At 42.7% G+C, this 10,866-nt stretch overlaps 1 protein-coding gene, 1 non-coding gene and 1 pseudogene across 2 annotated transcripts in view; all 3 read left to right on the forward strand.

Annotated features, from left to right (window-relative positions):
• Window positions 1–10,866, forward strand: part of LOC132885528 (obscurin-like) — a 607,458-nt gene that overhangs the window by 297,941 nt on the left and 298,651 nt on the right. The gene's annotated exons all lie outside the window — the stretch shown is intronic.
• On the forward strand, window positions 37–155 carry LOC132896207 (U5 spliceosomal RNA). Its single transcript, XR_009655968.1, has one exon. It is a non-coding gene; the product is annotated as a U5 spliceosomal RNA (small nuclear RNA).
• On the forward strand, window positions 5,402–5,508 carry LOC132898445 (U2 spliceosomal RNA; annotated as a pseudogene).

Consider the following 10,866-nt stretch of genomic DNA (forward strand, 5'->3'; position numbering starts at 1 on the left):
TGATACAGTGTCACTCGCCTGATCCAGTGTTAAGTGCAGCTCAGGTTTCTCTTCACTGACACGTAAATCTTCCGCCTTTTACTAAAGATTTCCGGGGAGAGGAATGTTAATGAGCTCAACTTATTTTTTGCAGGCTTTGCTCAAATGTTAGAAATATCAAACTTTCTGCATGGAAACACTCCCCTACACACACACACACACACAGGATGTCCCTCTTCAAAAGGATCCAGCTGTTGGGGGTGGAGTCTAGCTGTGTTTACCTTTCTGGAGTTTAATATGTGGAAGTGGTATATTTAAAGTCATTGATTTTAGTGTAGTATTTGTTCTTATTAGCTTATTATTGGATACACTCTAAAAAATAATGGGGCTAGTACCGGTTCTTCAGGGCAATGCCATAGAAGAACCTTTTTCAGGGCTTCAAAGAACCGTTCATGCAACAGTTCTTTAAAGAGCCATTTAAACCATTTGATTGAGTAGTGAAGACAGATTTGTGTAAACATAGCCTATTTGCATTGACCAGCAAATGGTAAGAGAATGCCAGGATCTGAAGAACCATTTCCAATGTGAAGAACCTTTCGCATAATGTAATGGTTCATCACAGAGTTTTGACTCTCCATGGAACCATCCAGAGATTTGAAGAACCACTGAAGCACCTTTATTTTTTAGAGTGTATGGGTTTTTACGAGGTTGTTTTATCAGAGAGATTTTTAGAGCAGGGAGTTGGAATTGGGGCTTGCTTCTTCTGCTCTGCACATCAGCCTGGTATTGTAGTGCCCCCAGGAATAGTGCCCTTATTCAAAAAATGAAGAGAAAAAAAAAGCTTCTTTCTAATAGTGGTGTTCCATAGGTATAGAGAATGGATACATAAAGAAACCCATTGAGTTATGTGATGGTTTCGGTCCTGTGTGTGCCTGCCACTACAGGAAACCCAACGAGTAGTGAAGTGTGAAGTAGAGTAGGAGTTGGAACAGTACGGTAGTGAGTAACTTGTCGCTGTTGTTGCCCGATGTTTTGTATCACATAAGGAAACAGTATAGGAACTGTAACGGTAAAGTTAACAGTTTCTCTAGTGTCTGGATAATCAGCATTGGCTTATATGGGCGTCAGTCGTGGGGCTGTTGGCCAATCACAGCCGAGCCGAGGGTTTCGGTCCGGCCCCCTTCTCCCTCTTCATCTGTCAATCAATTAATCAGCCGTGCAAAAATGGAGAAGAAACGCAAGGGAGGAGCACAAAAATTAAGAGAAAAGGCACGCACTACAAGCAGATGCGGCCAAGTGTCAGAAACTGACAAATATATTTTCTGCTGCTGCATCATCTGCACCATCCTCAGCAGCACCTGCAGCTGTCTGGAGGACAACATGACCCGGAGGGGGAGGCGACTCAGGTGGGCGGCTGGAATGTAATCCCTTAGCAAAAAGAAGTTTATTCAAGTGTACTATGAGTATACTTATTTTTTACTAAAACTGAGGAAGTATACTTGAAGTTGACTTTTTGTAAACTATATTTTATATACTTAAGAATAGTATAGTGAAGTATACTTGGCTTATACTGAAAAGTATAAACAAAATCTGAGGACAAAAGTTTAAGAACATTAATACTAAGACTTATACTTTAGTATACTTTTTACGTTTTTCTGCCACAAAGTACTAATAATAATATCTTACTCCAAGTGCATAATAAGGTCAAGTCATTAACTCATGCTTAACATTTAATTTATATATTAATATAATATAATGCTGGAGTATAATATAATGCTGGAGCTTTTTCTTGTATAGCATAAGTTACTTTTGCAAACTTATAGTATGTGTGCTCAATCTTTATGTACCTTAAAATCATACACAAAAACAGAAAAACTTTTGACTTGACTTTATTGATCAAGAGACCATTATGTTCGCATTTTTACATGCAAATGTGCACTTTTTCCTTTCATTTTCTCCAGTAAGGAAGGACTTGATTTCATAGGTCTTTGTTTTTGAAATGTTTGAAAATATATCAAACTTGTTTTCAACATTCTGTCTTGTGATTTTGTAAATGCATCACACTCTTGTGTACATACCGTACAGTATGAGTAAACTTTAAGAATACTTTAAGGAGTATATTTCCAGAATATAAATAGTAAGCTTCAAGTAATATGCCAAGCAAACTTAAAGTATAACAAGTAAACTAGTGAAATAACCAACGTTTATAACAGTATACTTAAAGTATACAATAATAAACTAAAAATAGGGACTTGAAGTATATAACTAGTACAATGGCAGTATATCGATAAGTGTACTTGTGGTATACTTTAAGCATATGAGAGGGATATACCAAGTACGTACATTGATAGTATATAGATGAGTGTACTTGTTGTATACTTTAAAGTGTACTTTTGCAAACTTAAAATGAACTTTAAAGTATACTTTTATAAACTTGAAATGTTCCAATTTAGTTCGAAAAAGTATTAAATTTGTATACTTTCTAGTACACTAAAAGTACATGGTCTGTAGTATACTTGCTATACTTATACTGAAGCATACTTAATAAAATTAACTTTTAGTATACTACTTTTTGCTAAGGGATAACATTATTTAGCTAGCTTGCTAACTTTTAGCACAACACATTTAGGCTAGTTTGGTTGTAAAAACGTCATTATTGTGTATGGACTACACTAGTACTGCTAGGCCTAGTATACTAACAACATAACATTTTTTTAACCATCTTAGTCCTATTATCAAAAAAATATATATATTTTACTGATAGTTTGGTTTAGTGGATTACTAAAACAATACTTACAGTACTAATCTCTTATTTAGACTGAAGATGATCCAGCTACTGCTAGAGGAAGCCAAGCCCAGGAAGTCAGTGCTCTCTCTTCAAAAGTTGATTTTTTTTTACAAGGCCAAAACCAGAGGACTTAGATTATTTCTTGAGTCATCATCCCCAGCAGAAGGCAGAGAAGGCTATAGTGCAGAGAGCTTTTTCTTGCAAAGATGGCACAAATAGGAAATGGCTTTCAAACAGTGAAGACAGACAAGCACTCTTCTGCTTCCTTTGTATAGCATTTGCTAAGGCTACAGATAGCAGTTTGTTCATCACTGGCATGACAGACCAGAAACACATACATCAGAGAGTGGAAGAACATGAGAGGAGCAATCTACACAGAGGTTGTGCAGAAGCATATTTCCTTAGGTCCTCAAAACGCAATGTTGAGAACCTTCTCATGGGACATCAGATGTCTCTTTGTAAAGTGCAGGTGCGCAAGAGGCGGCAAGTGTTGGAGCGCATCATAGATGTGGTGAAGCTCATTGAAAAAAGATGTTTGAGCTACAGGGGGTCACAGTCGGAGACAGCATACATGCTTGATGATGATACAGTGGATCATGGCAACTTCTCGGAAATTGTGTTGCTTTCAAAATATAATGTTTGCCTCAAGGAACACCTCACTCTTTGCATAGAAAAGAGTAAGAAAATACACCAGTCTGGATCCAGAGGTGGTAGAGGTTCTCTAGTTACTTTCCTGTCCAAAACTACCATCAACAACATCATTACAACCATCCAACACATAATGAAGGCCACCATCACAAAACAAATCCAGGAATCTGGTATGTTCTTTGTCCAGATTGATACCACACAGGACATCACAGCCCAAGATCAGTGCTCTGTCGTCATAAGACATGTAACAGACATTGTTCATGAGAGACTTTTTGCTCTAATTAAATGTGAGGCATCCACTGGGCAGTACTTTGTCAAAGTTGTGAGTGAGGTGCTGGCAAATATGAATCTGGATATGAAGCAGTGTATTGGAAACTCAACGGATGGGGTCGCCAACATGCAGGCCCATATAAAGGCTTCTCCGCACTTCTCTCAGAAAAGTCCCCTCATCAAATCCATGTGTGGTGTTATTCACACATCCTCAACCTAGTTTTAGCAGACACAACACAGTCTGTTTTAGAAAGTGGCTCTCTTTTTTTTTTTTCTCTCATCAATAACATTGCTGTTTTTGTCAGGGAGTCCTACCAGAGGATGTCCATTTGGGAGAAGGAGAGGAAGGACCCTAAACACAGACGTCTTGCTCCAATTGGAGAGACATGCTGGTGGGCAAAAGACAGTGCTTTGACCAAGGTACTTGGAGCTTTTGGAAAGCCAGATGGAGCCCTGTATGTTGATGTCCTTCACACTCTTTCAGCCATCCAAGATGAACAGAACATTAACACCACTACTAGGGTCGATGCACGTGGCTTCATTACAAGGCTGCTGAAGTATGAAACAGTACTCACAGCTCAGCTCTTCCTCCAAATTTTTCAGGTCACCTCACCAGTCTCAAAATATCTAGTAAGGTGATATGTTAACTATTATGGTATGATCATTATTAGTGTGACTTACATGTTCACCAATCTTCACACTATTAAGCAACTATTGCAGACCATTTTAAGTAACTATAAAAACTATTATACAATTGTTCTAATCAAGGCCTCAGGTTAAATTATGTGTCATTATCCCTTCAATAATGTTTACATACATATTTTTTTGTCTCCCACATATATGTGAACATATTTGTTCCACCTTCAGCATCCGCCTCCAGCATCCACCACCTCCAGCGTCCGCCGCGTCATCCACCTCCAGCATCCGCCGCCATCATCCACCTCCATCGTCCGCCTCCACCATCCGCCACCATCCTCCTCCTCCATCATCCGCCTCCAGCATCTGCCACATCATCCACCTCCAGCATCTGCCGCATCATCCACCTCCATCGTCTGCCTCCAGCATCCGCCGCCATCATCCGTCGCCCTGGCCCCTGAGTGGGCCAGTCAGGTACTAAATTCCTGGGCCACTTTTTTGCCCCAGTCCGCCCCTGGGCTATGATATAAGAAAATTCTACAACCCAGAAACAGATGGGCGCTCCGCTTTTAGGCAGTGCCTCAATCTATATGTTATCCTTAAAGGCGCAATACCACAAATCACCACCAGAGGTCAGTAATGTTACTCAAAAACTGACAGGAGTCAGAACACTCCCCGCTTGGTATAAATATGTCTACTACTATTTACTCTTTCACCGTGGTGTATCTCATTTTATATTATTATTACTGAGTGTTCCGACTGATTCACAAATCACAACAAAGGAAGGAGGACAAGGACAGAGATTGAAGATCTTAATTAATTTACTTAAAGAAAATAGAAATATTTACAAAATGAATGTATGGCGTGAGTAAGGTAATTAATCAGTAGTGTTAGACAGTGCAGGCATGTGATGATAGTGTAGCATGGAAACCTCACACACACCACCACACACACACACACACACGGTGGCGTCTCTGTTCAAAAGGATCCAGCTGTTGGGGGTGGAGTCTAGCTGTGTTTACCTTTCTGGATTTTAATATTTGGAAGTGGTATATTTAAAGCCACTACACACAGCAAGTTATCACTTCTCGGCCTTTTGGCTAAGCTCAAGTGTAGTATCTGTTTTTATCAGTTTAATATGTGAGAGTACAAGCAGTTAATTTTTCTTTAAAGCTCATCCACTTTTTATGTCTTTGCCACTGTAAGGTGCAGGAGGCATTATGTTTTCGGGTTGTCCGTGCGTGCATCCCAAAACCTTGTGAACATGGTATCTCAAAGATTACTGAAAGGAATTTCACCAAACTTTCACCATTTGTGCGCTTTGGATAAACATGAACTGGTTAGATTTTGAGGTTGAAAGGTAACAGGTCAAGGTTACTGTGAGGTCAAGTGTCCATCCCCAAACCTTGTGAACGCCATATCTCAAAGACTACTGAAAGTAATTTCACCAAACTTTCACCATTTGTGCGCTTTGGAAAAAAGATGAAATTATTAGATTTTGAGATCAAAAGGTCTAAGGTTAAGGTCACTGTGAGGTCAAATGTCTGTCCGAAAACCTTGTGAACACAATATCTCCAAGGCAAATGAAAGGAGTTTCACCAAACTTTCACCATTTGTGCATTTGGGGACAAAGATAAACTGATTAGACATTTTGATCTCAAAATCTAAGGTCAAGGTCACTGTGAGGTCAAATGTCTGTCCGAAAAACTTGTGAACACAATATCTCCAAGGCTAATACAAGTAATTTCACCCAGGGCTTTGAACCGGTTCAAGGAACGAAAACGAAAACCGGGAACTTTTTCTATTTCACATGGAACAGAAACGAAACCAGAAACTTTATTATTTTTTATGTTCCGGAACAGAAACGCTTATTAAAAATAATGGTAACCGGTTAATACCGGTTTTTATTTAGTTCCTCAAAGTTTCCGTAGCCTACAAATAAAAAAGCCATTCTTCTCTTGCGCAAGTTTCTATGACCCGCTGGGGTTCACTTCCTGTGTGACGTTCGCTGACTGAATGGAGAGAGCGGGAAGGTGGACTACTATCACGTCTCCATTACTGAGTGTCTGAGCAAAGAAGAGCCTGAATGATGCAACCTCCCTATTGGCTGTTTGTAAAAATGTATCAGTTGTTGCCCTTCCCACGGGAATCATCGCGGGCTCGAGAGACGAGACCTGACGAGTTAGTTCATTGGTAGCAGAACAAAATGTCTGGACACAAATCGGGTTTTCAGAAAAGGAAAGAAAATAAACGGAGGGTTGAAAATACAAAAAAAGGAGGCAGAAAATGCAAAACGAGTTTTAAGGTAGGACAAATGGTTACTTTTCTGAGGCAGCCCGCCGTGGCTGCCTGCAGGCTTATTTATTATAGCCCATTTAGTTAAAATAGTTGATATAAAATGTTTATAGTTATAGTTATGTGATGGTTGTCCTGATTTAGACTGTTTTTTTTTTTTTTTTGGGGGGGGGTTGCGCAATGTTGCACCCGGGTCCAGATTAGGGCAGAACCGGCCCTGGCTACATTTCAGGTGTAGTTTGTTTTATGTATGTATGTACTTGCATAGATGTGTAATTGGTCTTCCAATATGGCGCCTAACAAAATCTCGCGGCGCGGTGACGTCATGCGGTAGCCCTCTATAGGGCCTGACTAGACTTTGGTAACACACTAAACGAATTATCTTTCATTTTTGGCACTTTTTCTGTTGGTGTAGATGGGAAGACATACTGAGAATCCAAATCGCCAACATTTGAAATAATTGTTTTGAATTATTTCTTGTCTTATTTAATGAAGGTTGTAATAGAATTAGCCTACATTTGGCTTAAGCTGGATGAGACAGAGACATAATTTTATAGCCATTTGTTAAACAGCTGACAGGGAACGTAATTAACCGTTCCGGGAACGAAATTTTTTTGTTCTAACCGGTTCGGGAACGTCTATTTAATGGTGGAACCCAAAACCGGAAACGTTAAAATTCCGTTTCTGTTCGGAACGAACCAATAGGAAAAAAATTCTGGTTCAAAGCCCTGATTTCACCACACTTTCAGCATTTGTGCATTTGGAGACAAAGATGAACTGATTAGATTTTGAGATCAAAAGGGCAAAGTTAAAGATCACTGTGAGGTCAAATGTCTGTTCAAAAACCTTGTGAACACAATATCTCAAAGGCTAATAAAAGGAATTTCACCACACTTTCAGCATTTGTGCACCTGGGGACAAAGATGAAATGATTAGACTATGAAGGCCAAAGTTCAAGGTTACTTTGAGGTCACATGTCTGCCCCAAAACCTTGTGAACAACAAAATATTATCTGTTCTTGTAAACTTCAAGGTCAGGTTGCATATCATAATTTGCATAATAACACTAAGTACCAAGTTGACTTTAACTTAATCACAACTTCATAAGGCGCGTAGTCTACCAGGCGGAGGCATCCCTATTGACACCGTTGGCGTCGAGTTCTATCTAGTTTTTTTTTTTTTAATCACTGATTTGACTTCATGCTAACTTTGGAAAGTCTCCCTTTCATTACTTAGAAGATTCCTATATTACTTAACAGAAGAAATGACTCATACACAGCGAAAACAGATCAGGAAATTAGGCCTGTTATATTCAATCTGCTTCGGAAGAAATACTGACTGACATTTTGATTCACAGTCTCATATCAGTCATTTGCGATCTGATTTACATTAAAACTAGATAGAACTTGATGCCTCCGCCTGGTAGATTACACGCCTTATGAAGTTGTGATTAAGTTAATGTCAACTTGGTATTTAGTGTTATTATGCAAATTATGATATACCACCTGACCTTGAAGTTTACAAGAACAGATAATATTTTGTTGTTCACAAGGTTTTGGGGCAGACATGTGACCTTGACCTTTGGCCTTCATATCCTAATCATTTCATCTTTGTCCCCAGGTGCACAAATGCTGAAAGTGTGGTGAAAGGTTCCAAGATGGCGGCGCGCACACACGCAGCGGCTCCTCTCTGTCCTGACAGAACAGTGTTTTCATGTTTTTTGTGTTTTAAAACAGTGTGTATCTGTTCGTCTTCATCGCGTCCATTAGTCTCAAGGCACACATACTCCCGTGAGTTTCTGCTCGACAGCCGCAGAACTATATTCACGGATATAAATCCAGCGGACGCGGAAGTGCTATGCGGCTACGGTTTGCTCCGGAGGCTTGCTCAATCACTGACCCCCACTCCTGCATCCAGCCCACAGTGGAGGTGCCACAGGTGGAACATGCGGAAGCAGAAGAGAGGCAAACGCGGAGGTATCTGGGCTAGACTAGCGGCTAGCCCCTCACCGGCCGGCTATCCCTACCATCACTCTGGCCAACGTATGCTCACTGGACAACAAGCTGGATTATGTCCACCTGCTCCGCTCATCTTTTAAGTCTGTGAGTGAGTGCTGTGTCCTTGTGTTTGTGGAAACATGGCTTAACGACAGCGTCCCGGACTGTGCCATTCAGCTAGCCCGGCTAACATGCTACCGGTCATACAGAGCGCTAGTCGAGGGGGGGGGGGGGGAGTCTCACGGTGGAGGACTCTGTGTTTACATTAGTGATGCCTGGTGTTGTGATGCTGTCGTGGAATTTACAGCCATATTGCTGGTAGCATTATACATCCCTCCCGGCTCCAATCACAACAGGAGTGAAGCACTGAATGAACTCTATCAGCACATCAGTGAGCAGCAGACAGCCCACCCAGATGCTTTCCTCATCCTGGCTGGGGATTTCAATCATGCAAACCCCAAGAGCGTGTTTCCAAAACTCTATGGACATATCAACTTTCCCCCACGTGGAAACAATACTCTGGACAATGTTTACACCATGCATAAAGATGCCCACAAAGCCCTACTCCTCCCCCACCTTGGGGCCTCAGATCACTCCACTGTTATCCTAATGCCAGCATACAGGCCGCTGGTTAAAGTCACCAAACCAGCTACAAAACAGATATGTGTGTGGCCAGGGGGGTCCTCAGAGGCACTCCAGGACTGTTTTTCCACCATTGACTGGAGCATGTTCAGACAGGCGGCCACCTACAGCAACATCACAGATCTCCAGGAGTACACGGAGACCATCACTGCCTACATGAGGAAGTGCATGAACGATGTTACGGTCACCAGAACCATCTCCATTCGGGCCAGTCAGAAGCCATGGCTGACAGGGGAAGTCCACAGGCTCCTGTGGGCTCAGAACGCCGCCTTCAGAGATGGGGACGAGGTGGGCCTGAAGACAGCTAGGGCCAATCTATCACGAGGCATCAGAGTGGCCAAGAGACAGTATTCCAGGTACATTGCTGGCCATTTCAACGACAGCAGAGACACCAGGAACCTGTGGCGGGGGATTCAGACCATCACAGACTACAAGCCCTCGCCGCAGACCTGTGACAACTCCACGTCTCTGCTGAATCAGTTGAACGACTTCTTCGCTCGCTTTGAGGCAGACAACAGCACCACGGCACAGAAGACCCCACCACCTCCCGGCGACCAGGTGTTGACGCTGTCCCCACACAGCGTGAGGAGAGCTCTCAGGACGACAAATGCACGAAAAGCCCCGGGTTCTGATAACATTCCTGGTCGTGTCCTGAGAGACTGTGCCGAGGAGCTCACAGATGTCTTTACAGACATCTTCAACATCTTGTTGAGCCAGGCTGTTGATCCCACGTACCTCAAAACCACCACCATCATCCCGGTCCCAAAGAAGCCATCTCCCTCCTGCTTCAATGACTACTGCCCTGTCACACTCATTCCCATCCTCATGAAGTGGTTTGAGCGGCTAGTCATGCAGCATATCAAGTCTGCCCTCCCCCCCCCTGCCCTGGACCCTTTCCAGTTTGCATATCAGTCCAACCGTTCAACCGATGATGCCATCTCCACTGCCCTCCACTCAGCCCTCACCCACCTGGAGACAAAAGACTCGTATGTCAGAATGCTGTTCATAGACTTTAGCTCAGCATTCAACACAATCATTCCTCAGCAGCTCATTCATAAACTGGACCAGCTGGGACTCAACACCTCCCTGTGCAACTGGCTGCTGGACTTCCTGACAGGGAGACCACAGGCTGTATGGGTCGACAGCAACTCCTCCAGCACCATCACATTGAACACGGGGGCCCCCCAAGGATGTGTGCTAAGCCCCCTCCTCTTCATTCTGCTGACCCACGACTGCACACCAACATCCAACTCTAATCTCTTCATTAAGTTTGCGGATGACACGACTGTGGTGGGTCTCATCAACAGTGGCGATGAGACAATCTACAGGAGTGAGGTGAGCTGCTTGGCCATGTGGTGCAAGGACAACAATCTCTGTCTGAACGTGAAGAAGATGAAGGAGATTGTTGTGGACTTCAGGAGAGAGCACACCCAGCATGCTCCACTATCTATCGATGGTGCTGCAGTGGAGAGGGTGGGCAGCACCAAGTTTCTGGGTGTGCACATCTTTGAAGACCTGTCCTGGAGCACCGCATCACTGGCCAAAAAAAGCCCAACAGCGTCTGTACTTCCTCCACAAACTGAGGAGAGCAAGAGCCCCGCCCCCATCATGC

Source organism: Neoarius graeffei, chromosome 1, assembly GCF_027579695.1.
Source record: "Neoarius graeffei isolate fNeoGra1 chromosome 1, fNeoGra1.pri, whole genome shotgun sequence".
Taxonomy (NCBI): domain Eukaryota; kingdom Metazoa; phylum Chordata; class Actinopteri; order Siluriformes; family Ariidae; genus Neoarius; species Neoarius graeffei.